The 16,499-nt window shown below is 48.4% G+C and overlaps 1 protein-coding gene across 2 annotated transcripts in view; it reads left to right on the plus strand.

Annotated features, from left to right (window-relative positions):
- The window catches only part of ERMP1 (endoplasmic reticulum metallopeptidase 1), a 707,614-nt gene that overhangs the window by 369,989 nt on the left and 321,126 nt on the right, over positions 1 to 16,499 (plus strand). The window lies entirely within an intron of this gene.

Consider the following 16,499-nt stretch of genomic DNA (forward strand, 5'->3'; position numbering starts at 1 on the left):
AACCCCTCTAGAACACCTACCACCTCTGGGACCCCACCTGAAACTCCTTCACACGCTCTCCCTGCTACCCCCACCAACTCTCTGCACCACACTCTACTTTCGCCCAAAACCTCACATCATGAACACTTTCCACAAACAACCCTCCCAAATACACACTCTACATACCCCCACAAAGCACCTGCTGGGGGACGCCCTCTACTAGTCACAAACTGCCCCTGCCCCGGCCCTCTCACACAAACATCTCGAAAGACCAACCCCTCCTTTATCCCCATCTCTCCTGCATTTTCATCAACACAGATCTGTCACTGACATAAACACAGCATATTCGACTTCATCACCTCTGAAAACCCAGACCGCCTCTTCATCACAGAAACCTGGTTCTCTGACTTCTGACCAATCGCACATGAGGCTTTTCCCCCCTGAATACATGCTCATCACTGATAGCAGAGCAGGCAGAATCGCCATCCTCTACTTCCTGGTCTCCCACCCCTCTCACCGTATTAAGAGACCTCAACATATGGTCCGATGCCCCTGACAAACCCATGACACAACCACTGTTGGACAACCTGGAAGCCCTCAACTTGACTCAGCAGGTAACAGGTGCCACCCACACAGCAGGGTGCATACTCTTGGTGTGATCTTCAGCTCGACTGACCTCGCTGCGCTCCCCCCCCAAAACTACTCATATGGACAGACCACGCAGCCATCTTCTCTCCCGTCACCCTCCTTTCCTCTACGAATGACTAACCATCAACCCATTTCCCACATTGGCATAAGGTCATAATTACCTCAGATCTGGTTGACTCGCTGCTTCCCCGCCCCTCCCTACCAGTCGAAGGAGGCACGCCTTCTATCGGCCACTTTGGCTCTTGGCTCTCCAACGCTGTCCTACCATTCACCTCATCAAGATTCACCCCCTCCAGACAAGGCCCCTCACCCAGATGGTTCAGCACTCCCCCTCAAATCTCAAAACATGCAACCACTCCCTTGAACATAGATGGCGGGCCGACCCCACCCCCGAAATAAAATAGCCTATGCCCATCAATATTATATCTACAAAGCAAATGAATCCTTTTACATGAACAGAATCTCTAATGCCTGTAACAATAGCAAGGATCTCTGCAAAATGATCGCAGAATTCACCCCCCCCCCCACATCCCCTGGTCTCCCGGCACTCCTCCACCCCCCCCCCCCCACAGATGTCTTTGCACTCAGCCATCAGTCAATGCAAATGGCTGTGATGGAAGTGCAGCATCACTGCAGAACCCCTGGAAGAAAACAACTCTTTAAAGCTGCAAGTCCACATGACCAGAGTTTGTTCGTTCAGTCGTTCTGGTTGAAAGGCGGCAGCTATGACAGCGTCCCATTTGGGTGAACTGCCATCTGATCATTCCAAAGGAGGTAGCAACATCTTAAAGAAGATTGCAGTTGCATTTTTTAGGGTTGCTCATACTGATGGCCAAGATGCTTACTTGTACTCCATCTTAAAGAAACTTGAAGTTCAGCCTTAGAATGGATTAGTCATGGGGTGTGCCAGAAAAAGAAAGGAAAACGCAGCTCACAGCCATCCTTACTTTTCACAGTTACACTCATCCGCTTCCTAGTGGATGGCTGCTGATGGATTATGGGGTGGAAAAGAGGTAGGAACTCCTCCTCCCAGACTCATCCGATCAGCAATTCCCTGACACAGTGCACACAGGAATCTGAGTTGTCTGTGGAAGAAGCCTCTTCATACTTTTGTGCCAGTCTGGAGTTGAACGAAGAAACTGATGCATGCATGTTCATCCCTGGAGCCGGATAAGTCCACTGAAGCCAAAGGAGCTGCTTGCATGTCTCTGCATCAAGGTGGATCAATGTGCCATGTGTGAATTCAAGGTGGGTGCAGGTGTGGGGGCTTGGGTAGGGTTGAAAGGCAGGTCCATGGAACATACAAAGTGGCACCATTCGTATGTTGACTAGAACATATATTTGAGGCATTATCTTGCATTGTTTAGTATTACTGTGCATTAGAGGCTGAGGCTGCACAGTACATATGGTGATCAAATCATGCAAATCGGGGCATTCACTGGCATTGCGGGGGCATTTGAAGCTACACCTGACATATAATGCAGCACTTGTAACCCCCAGCATTTGGTGACTATACCAGGTGTTTGAGGAACTGAATGACGTTAGTTGGCATTAAGGTGCTTCCAGCTGGAAAAGGCATTTAGTGGCAGCCGAGCCAAGTTGATATTGCCTGACCCAGCACTAGTTTCTGCTAGTAAAGCAGGAGATCTAGCTGGTAGGCACTGCCACCCTCACCCATGTCTTGCGCCATTACTCCTTCTGAAACATGATGAAGACAAAGGAGTTGTATGTGCGTAGATTGTACAGCAATCTGTCCCTTGCATCCATTGCACAAATACACAACGACCTCTCTGGCTCGTTCACGTGAACATTTCAGTGTGGGAAGTGAACCCTTAAGTGTACTCCTGTTTATCCTAAGTGTACAGATTGCAGACCTGCATAGAGGTTTGAGGTTGCAACTAGGCATGCAGTGATCCCTGTAGTCCCTTGGGTGCTGTGTAAGCCCCAGGATTTTGTTTGTTTCTCATGAAACCCAGCCGGATCATTCATTTTTCCCATTTTGGATTCTCAATAAATAGCCCTGGTTGTGCAAAATAAATGCTTGTCTGGGTGCCCAGCAGTACAAAGGCTATGCACGTGCCTAACTTGTCTCTGGCATTAAAGTGAGTAAACACCCCCAACAAACCTAGGGACTAAGCTATATTTCAACATATCTACGCACCAAAACATTCTTTCCTGTTTTGAAAAAAATAAATCCTTCTCTAAAAATTGCAATAGATTCTGCATTTAAGAGTAAGAGGCTTCTTAGGAATCTTGTACACATCTTTGGAATATTGTACTTCACCAATACAAAACCCAATTATTTATGATCATCCACTTTGATATAAACTTGTTTTAGTATAGTTTACCCGTTCTCATCATGGGATAATAGCACAACCTGTATGAGAAAGCGTAGAAAACACCTTTTTGCAGGAAAGATGGCGTTATCTATTTGAATATCTTCTTAATTTCGATTGATTTTATTTAATTCGTGAATTACTTTCTCCAAAGCGCATTTCAATAGAGTTAAATAAACGGTAACCTTTGTGTTCAGAAGGAGATGAGATAGGTTCTTAAGGAAGAGGGAGTGGGTGAGCAAAGTACAGACGGGAAAAGTGTTCCACAATTTATGAGCAAGGGGAGACAGTTAGCTGGAGCAGGACTGAGCACACACACGTTGGGGAACAGCCAGTAGAAAAAGGAATGAAGATGAAGTGATCGACTAAGAATACACAGATATAAGGAGGTACAATTTCTGGGAGACACTTAAAATGATGCATGTCAAACCGAAACGAAAGGTGGAAAGGGAAAGAAAGCCAATGCAGAGCAGGAAGCAAAGAAGAGATGATCACGTGGAGGAAAAATGCAAAGAAAATGGATAGCAGAATTGAAAGTCAACTGAAAGTCTGTAGAGTGTAGGCAGGAAGACCAAGGAGAAAGTGGTAATACTACGCTATTTGTATTTTTGTGGAAGACCTAAAAGATGGATTTCGATGACTATTGTAGACCTATGACGTCGATCGGTATAAACAAGAGGAAATATGATGTTAAAAGTTGAGTGAAGGGCCAAAGATAACAGATTATGGACTGAGGAAGGAAGCTGTGGCTAACAATGTAGGCCTTGCACAGCATGTCCATGTTCAAATGATCGGCTGCCAGTGGGTATGGTGAAGGAAACCGTTTGTTTCTTGGCTAACATTGTGCTTCTGTGAAACCACACTCTGAGGCTTTAAGAAAGTCTCCAGAATTGTAATTTGTTACCCATGTCCTTCATTAACCACCATCAAATGTAGTCCATCAAACCTTGAATGCTAATGTATTATAAAGAAAAATGTGCGATCACTTTCTTGGTTAATGCTTGGTTGTTAACGAGGGGCCTGGTTCAGGGAAGCAGGATGAATATACGAAAGGGGAATATAAACCAGACTGCCCCTCCCTTAGGATGTACAAGGGGGAAAACCTAGTTTTCAGCTAGAAATAATACTAGCTAATGAGGATCACACTTGTAATCCTATGGATAAAACTACATTTTTTTTTTAAAAAAACATTTAAAAACAAAACAAAAAGGCATCAAATCGCTGTTGGTGACCATGTAGACGGAAATTCAAATATCATGTCATAGATGCTGAATCAAAACAATAGATCAATGTGTATTAACCGGTTTCAAACACATTTTTACTGTCAAAATGTGTTTGAAATCTGTTACTACACATTGATCTACAGAATTTCCACCTACATGGTCACCAACAGCGATTTGATGCCTTTTTGTTTGTATTATTTCTAGCTGAAAACTAGGTTTTCCCCCTTGAGCGTCCTAAGGGAGGGGCAGTCTGGTTTATATTCCCCTTTCGTGCTAATGTATTATGCCATCTCAGCATAAGAGTTTCAGTTATTAAAATAAAAGTTATCAAAACATTCATTGGATTTTCAAACGGGACTAACATAACTGGAATCCATTCTGTCAACAAGAAGGCTATCGAAAACCAAAGGTTCATATCAATGTTTCCAAAGATGGGTTGCTTGAACCTTTTTTTGCATCTACAAAATAAATCCCACTTGATCATGCTCCCAGGCACCTGTCCAGTATGCTCTGCTGATGATCCATTTTCATGTTGGCCTGAACCACCCTTCAAGGGACTAGTATTTGAGCTTGTAACAGCAAGTGGGGAATGCCCTTTTCTACAATTGCTCAATCAATATTGCACATTACTTTATAGGTTTTAGATTCTGCTCAACTGCTAAGGGATTTAAACAAGTCAAACCTTCCTATGTGTGCTTCTCTAATGGCTTTTCCAAGCTGTCTGTATTTCTGAAAGGTGGTACTGTTCTGGCGTTTTTGTTCCAAGTAAGCAGCCATATGATTCCAGATTCAACTGTGTACTGTGGTTCACCAGAAGGAGTCAGACTAGGAAATCGCATGTTTAAAAAGATTTATTTAAGGGGGGCGTGGCTTGGAGCGCCATCGATGTGGTCGCTCCTCTGAGGCCGCCCGTGGGATGCCCGCCGCCGCCGTCGAATTCCGGCGGTTCTAAGCAGGGTTCCGCGTCGCCAATGACATCTAAAGCGACCGGAACCGACATGGCACAACCTGGCTAAACATAGCCTTCGACCGAGGAGGCGTTCTACCAGAATTTAGCGGCTGAACTTCTCCCCCGTCTTCGACCGAAGAAACCAAAATGGCCACCAATCCAGAACCCAGCAGCACACGCCGCACTCAGCGGTAGCGGGACCCTAGAACACCGAGGAGCTGGAGAGGGGGAGCGGTACTTAAAACAGAATCATCCGATTCGGACCAAGGCGGCCCGGAACACTCCGGGTTGCTACCTCGGCGGCTACGGCTTACATACACCCGGAAGAGACCAAGAGAGCAGGCCTCCACCCCTCCCCCGCTACGCAGAACGAGTCAGGACCCCCGCGGCCATCTTGCATCATCCCCGACAGAGACCCTCTCTTCATACCAACGTTTCCTGGGGCGCCCCTGCCCACTCACCCAGATCTAGTCCAGAGCGGGGGCCGAGGGGGCGAATCTCTCCAACTGCAGCCTCCCGCCGTCCTGGGCCTCGCTGCTACTCTCTTAATTAAGACCGCCTGACACGAGCAGCATGTCGAGGCAGACGAAGGTGAGCAAGGGCACAGATATCTCCGCCATGTTCACGGCTCCAGAGAAACCCAAGAAACAGGATCCTCCTAAACTGACCCCACAGAAGCCACACGAGGATAGGGGTGCTCTCGCATTTGTGATGCAGGGAATCGATAGATTTTTGCATTTCCCCCAGTGTGGTAGCGTGATCCTGGGAATGGTGCTCTCGCCACCAAAGGAGACCTGATAGCCTTCATGGCGGACATCAAATCTGAGTTCCGCGCCTGCCTCTCGGAACTCACCGCTAAAGTTGACCAAACGGATCAGAGGGTCACAGAACTCGAACAGAGGTTCGGAGAGATCGAGGACCATTCCCAGGATCACGCTACCACACTGGGGGAAATGCAAAAATCTATCGATTCCCTGCATCACAAATGCGAGATCCTGGAGTTCAAACATGAAGACCTTGAAAATAGGGCTTGTCGCAATAACCTCCGCATTCGGGGCATCCCGTCCTCTATCCCCGACAACAAGCTAGCGGACTACGTGGGAAGCTTCTTTGAGGCTTTACTCCCGGATCTGGACAAATCACAGCTCCTGCTGGACCAGACCCACAGACTCCGCCCGCGCCGTGGGACAGATTCGGACCCCCCTCCAGATGTGATTACCAGGGTCCACTTCTTTACGACGAAAGAGGCAATATCAGCGATCAGTCGCCAAGGAGAAGAGATCACTTTTCAGAGCACTCCACTTCAAATCTACCAGGACTTCTCACCACTCACTCTCCAGAAAAGAAGAGCACTTCGGCCTCTGACATTGTTCCTCCAGGAGCAACAGATCCGTTACAGATGGCTATTTCCGACAGCTCTCCAGTTCACATATAATGGCACCCTACGCCGAATCAGCCACTTGGAAGACGCTGAGAAAATCTTACATCCGACCTCACCCCGAGATCCTTCCACGCCAATCCCAGAGGGGACCGCTTCCCTCTCCAAAACCCAAACACACGCCTTGGTCGTCGACCCAGCGGAATAACAGAAAGAGATGAACGGGGACGCTTCCACGGTCCCAGGCTCCGTCAGCAAGTAAGCCGGGACACAGATACCCCTGCTTGAAGCAGGATCCGCCACCTAGATTGCAACTTTGAACACGGTGGCGGCGGGCCACACCGATGGTTCATACCCACCCCAAGGATACTTTCCATCTCTTGTTCCTTGGGAACCCACAGTACTCGATACGTGATGGGACAGTTGGCCCTGTTGGCCTTAGGTATGACCGTACTGACAATGTCGGTCTACCTCCCTGTTAAAGTTGCGGTCCCCCGTTGGGGCTCCGCGTTAAAACCTCAAGCGCAGAATGATACCAAGAGTTTCCCTAACAGACATGGCAGTTGAACCTCCACCCCATGACCCCCCCTAACCCAAGGAACGGAAAGTGAGCCTTCAGAGGACCTTCAGTCGCTTCGGATCCTCTCCCTGAATGTTAATGGCCTGAACTCCCCCAACAAGCGAAAGGCAATTCTACTAAAACTTCGCGACAAAGAGGCAGTGATAGCTATGCTTCAAGAGACCCACCTGCTGCCGGCAGATGTATCCCGCCTTCGATCCCGGCTATTCCCGCTCCAATTCTTCGCCTCTGGCACAAGTAAAAAAGGAGATACGGCGATTCTCTTCAGGAAAGACCTGAACCCACAGATTCTGGAAACGAAAATATGCCCAGAAGGCCGATTTACAGCGATTAAATGCCTCCTGATGGGAGACCTATATACCCTTATCTCAGTATACGCTCCCAACACTGGACAGTCACACTTCTATGACGCCTTGGGCACATCTCTCGCTAGCTTTGTGGAGGGCCAAACAATTGTCGGTGGGGATTTCAACGGGGTTCCCGACCCCACCAAAGATCGATCACACCCCCCCGACTCCAGGCGACTTCGCCCAAGCACTCAGCCTCCTTCGATTCTTCAGGACTCTGGAGATAATAGACTCATGGCGGGTGTTTCACCCTGACGAAAAAGATTTCTCCTTTTACTCTTTTGTCAATCGCACCTTCTCAAGGATCGACCTGTTCCTGATCTCCCCGCATACGTTCCCCTCAGTCAAAAAGGTCACCATCGGCACAAGAGCGATTTCCGACCATGCCCCAGTGCTCCTGGAACTCCGGGTTCATAACCCTAACCCCAACATCCCGCGTAAATGGATGCTGTACGACCCGATCCTCAACAACATGGCCACCAGAGACAAGATCGCAACAGGAATAAGTAACTTCTTTAAGGAAAACCCAGCCTCAGACACCTCATTAGCGAACAACTGGGATGCCATGAAGGCAGTAATCAGGGGCTCCCTAATAGCCCAAGGTGCGGCCTACCATCGAGATAGACGTCAGACCCGGACGGCCCTAGAGAACGAATTAGGAGAGGCCGAGGCACTCTATAAGGAGAAAGGCTGGTCCCCCAAAACACAACGGATCATCCGTACGGCACGGAAAAAACTGGAAGCCCACTATGCGGAACAAACCGCCCAACTAATGGCGAAGGCCAAACAGTCATATTATGCGAAGGGCAACAAGGCGAACAAGTTCCTGGTGGCCAAACTAGCCAAGCAAAGACGCATCAACGCGATCATGGGCCTGCGTGATGCCAACGGGGTCACACTATACTCAGAGCCCGAGAAGCAACGCCTCGCAATAGATTACTTGGCCCAAATCATGAAGGTAACCCCACGAAACCTATCACAACAGAAGGAATACCTGCAGCAGGCAGAACTGCCCCGGCTCTCCGACGCAACGAGAGACAAACTGGAGGAGCCCATCACGGGGGAGGAAATTGAGGAGGCCATCAAATCATTCAAAACACGGGCCCCCGGCCCGGATGGCTTCTCAACCAGGTTCTATAAGCTATTCAGAGCACAACTGATCCCCCATCTAACTACCCTATTCAACTCCTTCAGGGAAACAGGGGCGGTGACCCCATCGATGCAGGAATCAACCACCATCCTCCTACCCAAACCTGGAAAAGACCCAAGAAGCATAAATTCCTACAGACCAATCGCACTCTTAAATATTGATGCGAACATATACTCAAAAATTCTGGCAACCCGTTTGAATCGCATCTTGCCGAAGATCATCCACCCCGACCAGGCTGGTTTTATCCTGCAACGGACAGCAGGTGATAATATCCGGAGAACCCTGAACCTGGTGGACCTCGCCTCCCGGAACTCCCAAAAACTAGTCTTGGTGGCTCTCGACGCAGCTAAGGCGTTTGATAGGGTGGATTGGACGTTTATGAGACACACCCTAGGGGCCTTCGGCTTCGGACCAGCTTTCCAAACAATGGTCCTAGCTAACTGATTGCCCTAAAACAAGCCTGAGGATCAACGGCCACAACTCGGCCCCAATCCCCTTATCATGCGGAACCCGGCAAGGCTGTCCCCTGTCGCCCTTGCTCTTTGCACTCACCATGGAGCCCTTCGCACAAAAAATCAGGCGGAATGACCAAATCAAGGGCATACAAAGTGGCCCCACACACCATAAACTTGCCCTATACGCGGATGACATTTTGCTTACGATTTCAGAGGCCCATTCATCCCTCGAACACGCGATACACGAAATCACCAGCTATGGCGAAGTCTCAGGCCTCACCATAAACTTCGATAAATCATCTGCCTTGGGTATTGGCCTCACCCCAGCAGAACGAGAACCGTTGACTAAGATGTGCCCGATAACATGGGAAAGGAGCGCCATCCCCTATTTGGGGGTCTACATCCCGGCTGACCCAAGGGAGTCATACAAAGCCAACTTTCCCCAACTCTTCAAAGAACTGGAAGGCGATTTGAAGCGATGGGAGACCCAAGAGATCTCACTGCTCGGGCGCATCACTGCATGCAAGATGAACCTCCTTCCGAGATTCCTATACACATGCGCCTCATTACCAGTGGCAATCCCCACGCCAACTCTCCGAGGGATCCAGAGGAAAATGCTGAACTTTATCTGGAGAGGTAAGAAAGCGAGAATCCCTCTCAGAACTATGTTGGGGAGTCCCAAATTGGGAGGGCTGGGGGTCCCAGACCTACAGGCCTACAGAATGGCAGCCCAACTGGCCCGGGTCCAGGCCTGGCAAAATACGACAAACCGCCCCAGATGGGTGGAGCTGGAACAATCACGGGCACCTCTACCCCTGCGATTTCTACCACACATCCCACCCCCCCTCAGGACCCATTGGGGAGAGCTCCTGCTATCAACTAAACACACCCTTAGCACTTGGGACTGGGCGCTAAAACGAAAGGGAGTGCCAAGAGGACTGAGCCCACGTTCCCCGGTCTTTCATAACCCAATGTTCACACCGGGTACGAATCCTCGCAATTTTCGTAACTGGATAAAAGGTGGGCTGGAGACCATAGACCAGCTGTATATGGGGGAGAGACCTCTCACATTCGCCCAATGCAAGGAGAAGTTCCAACTCCAGGAACGGGATAGATTCACATATATCCAACTATGCTACTGGTGCTCGCATCCCCAAACCTTGCAAGCAGCAACACGCCCTTCTACTGCCCTAGAACTCACCCTGGGAGACCTTCCAAATCGCGGCAGTGTATCCACCCTGTACAGACGCTTTCTAAGCGACTTCCTGACCACAAGAACCCGATGCATGGCCCAATGGGAAGCGGACCTGGGTCACCCGATAGAGGATCAAACCTGGGTTGACATATGGACTAGAACACATACCTCGTCCACCTGCATCACCAACAGGGAATGTGCGTATAAGATCACGCTGCAGTGGTACTATTCGCCCCTCAGACTTCACCATAAGAACCCCCAGGTGGACCACTCTTGCTGGAGAGGATGCGGCCACCCAGGCTCTTTCTTCCACATGTGGTGGGACTGCCCAAAGATCCAACCATTCTGGAAAGCTTGCCTAGGGTCCATCTCACAAATTACTGGAACAATGATTCCCTTGGAACCAGAACCGATCTTGCTGGGTGCTCCAATCCCGGGACCTACCCGCGCTCCGGACCCAGAGCGAAACTACTAACTCACTGCCTACTAGCAGGGAAAACGGTGGTGGCCCGAACCTGGAAAACCCCGGAAGGCCCCCACATAGCCCAATGGTGGACCAAACTATGGGACATTCTGATAGCGGAGAAGGTGACGGCAGCACAAGCGGGAACTCTACATCGCTTCCAGAACATCTGGGCCCCAGTGCTGGAATTCGACCAGCGCTTCCCCGGCCTGACCTACAAACCCACCAGGGCCCACTGGATCTTAAAAAACCAGGAGAGCCCGGAGGAAGACACGTAGTCGCTGAGGCTCAATCCGGACTGCCCGGGAGGGAGGAGCCCGCTCACAGGGCCTATGGGACGGATGGACCAGGGGGAGGGAGGAGGGAGAGGACGCAGGGGGGATAAAGGACTGGGGGTAAACATGCCTATATAACCACTGCATATAATGTCTGTACTTATCATTCTGCCCTGATTTAAAATAAACAAAGTTAAAAAAAAAAAGATTTATTTAAATAAAAAGAAACCTAACCCTATTGCTGCGACCGTTATGTTATGCTTAAGGTCTTCATCCAGCGCACTGTTGCCACCTGCATGGTCTCTTGGCGGATCTGTAAAGCAAGGAGGGAGGCGGGTAAATTGGTAGGACTGAGCGGGGAAGAGAGCTGTGATGTTGGTAGATTCAGTTCGGTTGACACTGTTCACTGAGCAGAAGTGTTTTTTCGGTTGGTAGCCACCATGTGATGTTGGGCTAGACTGTGTGGCTTGTTTAGTTGCTGTTAAGTGTGTGTGTGTGTGTGTGTGTGTGTGGTTTGTTGTATTTTAGAGGTGTGGTTGTGTTTAGTTCAGAGTTTGAGAAGGAGTATGCAGAAGGGTTTTTAGTAGGATTAGTTAGTGGCAGTACTTTTCCTTAGATGGGCTAAATGCAGGACATGGCTCACGAGCACAGATGGGCTAAATGCAGGACATGGCTCACTAGCACAGATGGGCTAAATGCAGGACATGGCTCACTAGCACATATGGGCTAAATGCAGGACATGGCTCACTAGCACAGATGGGTTAAATGCAGGACATGGCTCATGCAGGACATGGCTCTCTAGCACAGATGGGCTAAATGCAGGACATGGTTTACTAGCACAGATGGGCTAAATGCAGGATATGGCTCAGTAGCACGGATGGACTAAATGCAGGACATGGCTCACTAGCACAGATGTGACAAATCCTTAGATGGCATCACTTTTCTCTGACGGGGAGCTCCTTCCCATGAAGGCAGGGAGGTGAGGCAGCTACTCTATAGTCCCCCTGGGGGTGGTGCACAGTGGGAGCATCTCATGGGGAGACACTTCCCCTCTGGGGACAAGGGCGACCATCTACGGAGAACGCAGTACAACACCCCATCACCCTCTACCCACTTCCTTTACCTCCCCCCTCAGTCCATGAGTCCTACCTTCACATACCTCACTTCCACACCACACACTTCCATGTATATATGTGAGGCTGAATGCCCCACAGTTACTGACATGAGGAGGAGTAGGGATGGCCTAATGAAGACCTCCTTGACAGCTACTGAGACGAGCAGGAGGTGCGGAACAATAAAGAGTCCTCCTAAGAACTTGAATGGGCATTCTAGCTGTCATCACACATTCGACATAGAGAGAAGAAATTTGTCACAGACCCTCCCAGGAGGAACCGCAAGCGAGGAGATTGTGCAGCGTGGGAAGCAGAGAACGCTGCTAACCGCGGTACGAGCAACCAGGCAGGGGCATCTCTATCCGGCCCAACGTTGGTGGACTGGGCGAGAAGCTGGCAAAACAGAGTTCCTGGCGAGTGCAGGAGCAAGACCGCGTGGTTGATGGGAGACACTCAGCGTACAGGAGACCAAGGACTATGGAGACACTGCAGGTTGCCAGGGGACTGCGGAAGCTGCATAAGACCCAAATGAAGAAAAGGAGAAATCCGAGACCATCCACAAGAAGCTGGCTTCAACCCTAAAAGTGCACAGGTTCTCGGACATTTGGGGGGACCTGAAAGGGTCGTAGAGGCTAGAGGAGGGGAACCATATGACATTCCATCAGCATAAGGGCAAGTAGCAAGACCCCTTTTTGATATCAAAAGAAATTGATAATTATCTGTTAAGAAACAGAGAAACTCTGGTCTGGGACCCGCGCCCACAAGGGAAGTTCAGTATAAGACCTCTTCCTCATGGCAGTATTTGACAGGGGAGCGAGCGAAGTCTGCCAGAACAAACCAGTAGAAGGTTACATTCTGAGAAAGGCCCGGAGAAGGGAGACGTTCCCCCTGGTGTTGTGGACTTTGAAATAAGCCTGAGAAATAGAAGATAGAAGAGAAGGGAGTCATCCTGTCTGGTGTTGTGATGTGCGAGAACAAAGCCAAGGAAGGGAGTCATTTCCCTGGTAGTTGAGCGTGCAAGGAGGGTCAAACCAGCGATACAGGGAAAGGGAGTAATTCCCCCTGGATTGAAGAAATGGTGAACTGTCTGATGCAGGATCAGCAATTCGTTGTTGGTGAAGTATTAACACCAGGGGAAGGGAGCCATTCCCCCTGGTACCACAACTGTGATATCCATTCAAGTAGAAGGGAGTCCTTCTCCTGGACTAAGAACATTGGACAACCTTTAGTTTAGTTATAAGTGCAAGGGACAGAGATAATGATGTATTGACACAGGACAGTGGAGTTTTTAAGTTAGAAGGACATTCTAACAAACCATTAGTACTTTAGTTGAGGCAGGTAAACCTCTCATTGATATAGGGAAGGATAGGTTTTCTCTTAATTTTTTTAATACTGAATAAAAGTCTATAGCAATCACTGTGCCACCTGCGTGTCAGTATCCTCCTTCTGCACCCTTGCAGGATAGTTCCCTACCTAACAAACAAAACCAAGGGTACTTGTCAAGTGTCCAAATTAATATAGTCCTCTGTTGAAAACCTACTTGTTATCTGGCCCTACCACTTAGCAAAAACTTACCAAAAATAGACTAGAGCAATAGTCTCTCCATTCAGGCTTTGCTTGGCCAAACTACTTGGGTTTCCTCCCAAAGAAGGTTTTTTTCTAATGGTCAAAGTTCACAATACAAGTTCTGCAGCCTCTTTGCAGGTTTTTCAGGGCAAGGCGTAAGTCTTGACACACATCCAATACAGTGGTCGAAGTGTACGAAAAGAAGTAGTGGAACTATGTTCCCTACTGGCCTGCACCACTCCCCAAAGAACCCATTGCCGTGCCCCTTCCCATGCACAATAAAAACCCCAAAACGCATGTGCCTGCTCTTTAAGGAAATGTCCTGTGCAGTGCACTGAAAGTCCAAATTCCAACCTCTTCCGGAACGGTTTATTTGTAAAATAAAAGTATAGGAACGGTAAAACTTAATTAAAAGAAGAAGAGGAGCACTGCTCCCGAACGCTCCCACCCACTTAGACCACTGATCCAATACTTGGTTCTTTAAAGAGAAAAAGGATTTTCTTTGTGCGATTCAACCTTTTTTACTCTTCTATTTGATAGTGTTCTTGTTTATGGTTTGGACAATGGAACCCTCCCAGTTCTCTCTGGTCCAAGTCTTTTTCCCTATTGTTTGTATTTCTAGGGCTCCCGAAGCCCTGCTGCCCTTTGATGTGACCATTTCAACAGAGTCTTGACTGGACGTTTGCCTGTGTCCAGCGTTCAGGTTTCTCTGGCTCCCATAACCCTTTTGGCTTCTCCAGTCTCGGATGTCAGTCACTTAGTTCTATGGGGCTCCCCAAAGCCCTCTGATATATTTAATGCAGCGGGTCCTCGGTTGGTCGCCTGCCTGGGTTCAGCATTCAGGTTTTCCGGGCTACCGTAACCATCTTGGTTTTGGGGGCACATCCGATTGCCCCTCTTTCCGGTTTTAGCTTCTCGGGAGCATCTTCTTCCCTTTTTTTCTGTCTGGCAGTCAGCACACTTCTCAGGCAGAGGTCGGTGATCGACCTCTCTGCAGTGGTCTGGTCTTGGCGTCGGTCAGCGGGCCCCAGGTTCATCACAGCTCTGGTGGGGTCGAGCCACCAGGTAAGACAGTATCTCTGCCGCCTCCGTCTTGTTCTCAGATTCAGCTTCATTGCCATTCGGGACGCTAGCCTTCTGGCGTCTTGCTAGCGATTTGCTCACCAGAGGCTCGCCTCTGTGGAGGATACTCTCCTCCATTTAAGGTTCGTTTTTTTATGTTTGTTACCAATAAGGTGTGTCGCTCCTCTTTGACTGTTGCAAGGTCTGAAATTTAGGGGAGCAGAGAGCTATTTAGCTCCTGCTTGTAGCCCAAAAGAGCCTGGTTAGCTTGATGCCAAACACTACCAGAAGTTACGTTTGGCTCCTTAGGCCAACTGATGCCAAACAGACACACTTATGTGAATTTAACTCTGTGCATTTGGTTTAATCTATAAACAAACATTACGACACGTCTATCCAATATTTAAAGCATAAGGCGTTATAAATAATAGACACCATTACGTTTATTTGCAGAAGCCTAGGTACTAGCTCCTGGTTCCTAAATTGTAGCTCCTGATCACTGGATAATGCTGGATACCCAGGAGCTGCTTTTAGCTAATGCTTACCCCATCCCAATTTCGAACCCGCTAGGGAGAAGGGACGAATGCCCTGGATTCGTCCCAGTACCAATTTGTGTTGAAATTGGCATATTCATTTTCATCACTGGACTCAACCAGAAGGTGATGTTGGAAAATCAATTTCAGATGGTTCAATTGCAGATACTTAGACGTAATGATCTAGCCTCACAGGCCCATTCAGAGGGTTACCCCTTCTTGATTTAATCCTTTTCTCAGTGAAGCTTGTGGTTTTGCCAGAACACAGGAGGTTATTCTGCTGTAACCACTTCACTTGCTTGAAAAACTCAGCAGAGTGTTGCTGCTAATGCTAGGAGGCAGTACTTGGCAACCCGGAATGTATAGCCCCAGGTTAGTTAAAGAAGCAATGTGTACATTCTGGTCTGGGGTGAATGTGTACCTTTTATAAAGGTTTAAATTCTAATCTAGAGATGCCTCCAGTGATTTGCTAACTTGTTTGAATAATGCTTCACTTCTTAAGGTGGATTGCTATTGTTTGCAAGTCGTTTTCTCTGGGTGCATACGTTTACTTTACGTTGCATACCATACAATATTTGGGATCTACTGACTGATGTCATGCCCAATTAATCGGTCGTCCTTTGATGTTCTTTCTATGGACTTGTGTTTCGTGGAGTGTGGTACAAGCTTACCCACAAAATGAATGTTCGAACATCTCAATTTCTACCTCGAGGAAAAAGTCCCCTGAATGTTGCTGCCCTAAGGTGCTTTTGGCCAATATTGTAATGGGACACTGCAATAGATGGGGTAACTGGTGCATTTATTTTTGATCTGTGTTTGGAAAGGGCATGGGGCTCCTTTTGAAGTAGGTCTATACATGGCTTAATGTTGAGCTTTTGTCTGTGGATACCGTTCCGCAGCAATAACGTTGTATTCGTATGCCTTGGCTTGTTTTTATTTTAAACATTTTAAACACTGTCACGTGGAATCAGTGGTTCCCTTTTATTCGCTCATTCATCCTTCTTGAAATAATGCTAGAGGAATATAATCTGCTTGTGTGGCGCCCCCTACACATTTGACATCTTAAGCCCAACTGACAGTTTTGAATCTTGTCTTCAACTGGATGACCAATTTTATTGGCCTACACAATTTTGTTCTCTTATTTAACACACGTGACACAATCACGTTAACTATTGCCATAATCTACAAAAAAAACCTCCTGGGCACATTTCAGAGAAGCCAGATTTTGGTCAGGTCATGTTCCTGCGG

This window comes from Ambystoma mexicanum, chromosome 6p (genome assembly GCF_040938575.1).
Source record: "Ambystoma mexicanum isolate Mex_15411 chromosome 6p, UKY_AmexF1_1, whole genome shotgun sequence".
NCBI classification, from domain to species: Eukaryota; Metazoa; Chordata; class Amphibia; order Caudata; family Ambystomatidae; genus Ambystoma; species Ambystoma mexicanum.